General features: G+C 29.8%; 1 long non-coding RNA gene across 1 annotated transcript; it reads right to left on the bottom strand.

Moving 5' to 3' along the window:
* Window positions 1–279: 279 nt before the first annotated feature.
* LOC141634525 (uncharacterized) lies at window positions 280–949 on the bottom strand. Its single transcript, XR_012539249.1, has 2 exons — window positions 736–949; window positions 280–623 (listed from the first exon to the last, which is right to left on the bottom strand). It is a non-coding gene; the product is annotated as an uncharacterized LOC141634525 (long non-coding RNA).
* Between the last annotated feature and the right edge of the window lie 3,315 nt (window positions 950–4,264).

Here is a 4,264-nt window from a genome sequence, read left to right as displayed (position 1 = left end):
ACAAGTTTATGATACATAACTTTAGTGTTTTACGAGTCTAACTTTAGTCTTTTACTAGTGTAACTTTAATCCTTAATAACATAATTTTGTACAACAATGTGATTAATTTGATTTAAAGTTACACAATATCGAATTGAAGTTACACATTTATTGAATTAAAGTTACACATATAACTATTTAAAGTTACACACGATCACTCGAAAAAGTTACATTGATTAATTTAAAGTTGCATAATATCGCTTTGAAGTTACACATTTATCGAATTAAAGATGCACAAAATTAGTTTGAAGTTTCTTTCAAATATTTATTGCATTCTTTTATACAAATTACACCATTATTATTTGTAAAAAGTAAGAACAAAAATCTACTCCTTTATCTGAAATAGGATACAATTAAAAAACTACTACCACCACCATTCACGACATTCCCAAACGCCCTAATCATCACCATCCACGACCACCATCATACACCATTAATCTTATAACTCAAACAGTCTATCTAATATTAAGGTTATCAAACCCGAAATCGAGCTGATAACCACCGTGCATCATACATCAATACGTCTTCGATGCGTTCACACTAGCAACCAATTCAAACGCCATCAAGCACTATCGCATGCCCACCTGCTCAACCAACAATTCGAGCAACCACATCATCAACACGAGGTGTACATCGACCGAGCAAATTGAAGAGAAAACAGAAAAAATAACAAAAGAAAATCCTGGGATAACTAACCATAACAATGAATTGAAAACATATATGCCAATGGAGAATGAATTTGTGAACCAAATTGGTGCTAGAACAAAAAACGCAGATGAAAAGCTTGATGAGAGAGAGAGAGATAATTTGTTGGTTGTGTTGAAAGTGAATGAAAATGTGACGTAAATAAAACAAGATTGGGAAATGTATAGGATATTGGGAATTGGGGAAAATTAATTGAAATGGGTGGGTGGGTGTGTTTTTTTTGTTTAATCTCAACCATCCATTATGTTTCATCTAAGGGCTTAGATGAGGATTCAAATGACTCATCTAAACTAAGTGAATTTAGTTGAACCTAATTATATATATATATATATATATATATATATATATATATATATATATATATATATATATATATATATATATATATATATATATATATAAATGTCGGGATCCTAAACTCCTAAATATTTGAGGATTGAGTAGAATCTACGAATGAAATATCACACCATATACAAAACAATATCGCGAGGAAAATTGACAAACAAAACCACCTAAAACTCCCAAAATTAGACATTCGTTTCTCTCTCTAAAAATCCAAAATCAATCTAAAACATTTCAAACAAAAATATATCACAATCCTCTCAAAATCTCACTGAAAATCTGCGAAAACCTAAAATTTCAAACACGATTTCAACTGTATTTCAACATCCTAGATTTATTCATTCATTAGATTGAATAATCTCACTAAAAATCGCGCAAAAATCGTTGAGGTACATTTGTTTCTCGTTTTCTTTTATTTTTGCGATTTTATTTCAACTTATGTAGTGTTAAATTGATTTTACATGTTAATTTTGTTCGAAATTAGTGTATGTATGTTGAATTACATGAATTTAATAGGATTAAATCAAAAAAATTGAACTAATCGTCAAGTTATTTAGTGTACTTTCATGTTCTTGCTGTAAATTTCTAAATATTTTACTTATAAATGATTTTAAACGTTTTTCATTCATAATATCAACACATTGAATCAATTAGTATCATCAATTGAAGTTGTAGTTGTTTATAAGATGTCTTTTTTTTTTTAACCGCAAAAATTAGGGTTTAATATTGGTCAATTGTGAAAATTAAGGTTCAACATTGTTTAATTGTGAAAATTAGGGTTTCATATTGTTTTAATCGCGAAAATTAGGGTTTGTGCAAAGATAAAATTTTAATATGATAGAATTGAAGTAATCGTTTGTGTTCAGTAAAATGAGTAATGTCGAATTACATGTTGGTTATGATAACGGAGAACGTGTGATACTGTTGTTTGTATGATGTGATACTGAATGTGAAGATTAGTGGGACTCTATTTTCATACATTTTGGCAGGTTGACTACATAATTTAGTAGTAAAATGTCATCAAGGAACTAAAACGCTATAGTATGGTGTTTTCGCAGTAAAATGTCACTGATTTGCGGTAAAATAATGTAAAATGTAGCTGTAAATGCTGTAATATGGTGTGTTTTTTATATTTGTTGTCTTTTTTTTTTGAAAGATGATACTACGATGATGTTTTGTACTTTGTTTTCTTTTTTTTTGCAGATTTCTTCACTTTTTAATTTGGAGGTTACTTAAGAGTATGTGTGCATGCTGGCGGAGTTTATAATGCATGATCAACTAAACAAATCATGCTTTTTTATTCATTTCTCTTATAAAGACAAATTCTTTATTCTTAGATATCGTTCCAAGCGGTTGTAAATTTGTATTTTTTTTCCATTTTTGAGTTGGAATGTAAAATAATGGTAACAAAATTATAGTTGTACCAGGATTTGCCTCTTTTTTTATGTTATTAAAAAGAAAATGTATGGTTTCTAAAGTATTTCATTTTTTTGGTAAACAATATCACACGTTTGTTTTAACAATATCACAAGTTTTAGTAAACAATATCACGCTTAATTATAAAAAAAATATCACCTTTCATGACACAATATCAAATGACTTTAAGAAAAATATCACACTATTAGTTTAACAATATCACAAGATGTGGTAAACAATACCACATTATTGGCTTAACAATATCACAAGATGTGGTACACAATATCACACTACTGGCTTAACAGTATCACAAGATGTGGTGAACAATAATGCTCTTATTGTGTTAATAATATCAAATGACTTTGAGAAACAATATCACAGCATATAAGATAAAATATCATTGCTGATTCTAAACAATATCACAAAATTACAACAGCAATATTAATTTATAACGACTACAGCAGATTACTATCCTTCCAAAATTACATCAATTAGTGCATATTCAATTAAAGTTCTGTCAACACAATCTTAGTACACATATTAGTTCCTTTCTCTTCCTCTACCTTTACCAATTTCTTTTTATTATCCTTTTTGGCATCTTTTTTCAGCACAATCTTCAACTTCTTACTTGACGGTTGTTCAACCTCATCTTGTTTTAAACACCAAGATAAACCGTTTCATACAACCATTTCATGACCATTACTCAAGTTAATGCAACCACCGACTATCTACTCAACTTTCAAGAACTCAATTACATCAAACCATTAGTACGACACCAATGAAGAATATCGGAGACTTCATATCCCCTTGAAAGGAACACTGATCCTTAGCTTCATTTCTGACTTGGTTTTATCAATTAGCTTCTCTGGACGCATCATGAGACTTCATATCCCCTTCAAAGTGGATCTGCCATTCCCAGTAAGCAAACATGTGAGAGATATACAAGGATGTAAAGTAAAGCTCGTCAAGTGCAATGAACCATACTGTGCCGTGGCGTCTACTTCCACTTCATCGATGATCCATCTCAAAGAAAGAAAATATGGCGACACATTTACTCCGTAGGATTCTTCACCTTTAACCCGCTTAAACAACCTGGTCTATGCAACCAACAATCTAGTGGGACAAAGTCCAACCTATTGTACTAATAGAAGAAAGTGGATTAATAAAAACTCGAAATAACAACAATTACAACATCGTACAACATAATTACAGTGATTACAGAAGAAAAACAACAACATTTACTACATTTTACAGCAAAACAACAACATTATATAGCAAAAGAACTATATTACAAAGATTTGCGACAACATTTTACAAGATTTTACTTCAAAGCAACGACATTTTACAATAAAAATACCAGATTACAGACATTTAGAACAACATTTTACATCATTTTACTTTGCAAAACAACAACATTTTACTAAATTTTACAAGACTTTACAACATTACACAGAAAATTGGCATCGTTTTAACAAAAATTCGGAGCATAAACAATGAGACCTTAATTTCCAGAAATACAACATACATAATTATAACGTGTGATACTGTTAAACATAACATGTGATACCAATAAGTATAAGGTGTGATACTAATTTACATTAATTAGCTAAACAACCATGTATTATATTATATTTCAATCCGTGATACTATTAAGAATGACATGTGATACTATTAAGGATAACGTGTGATACGGATTTACACTAATTAGTTGAACAATACTAGGTAGTTAGAAAAGGATGAACAACAAAGATAACTCATACAG

Source organism: Silene latifolia, chromosome Y (genome assembly GCF_048544455.1).
Source record: "Silene latifolia isolate original U9 population chromosome Y, ASM4854445v1, whole genome shotgun sequence".
In the NCBI taxonomy this organism is placed as follows: domain Eukaryota; kingdom Viridiplantae; phylum Streptophyta; class Magnoliopsida; order Caryophyllales; family Caryophyllaceae; genus Silene; species Silene latifolia.
This window is presented reverse-complemented; position numbering and strand designations above follow the sequence as displayed.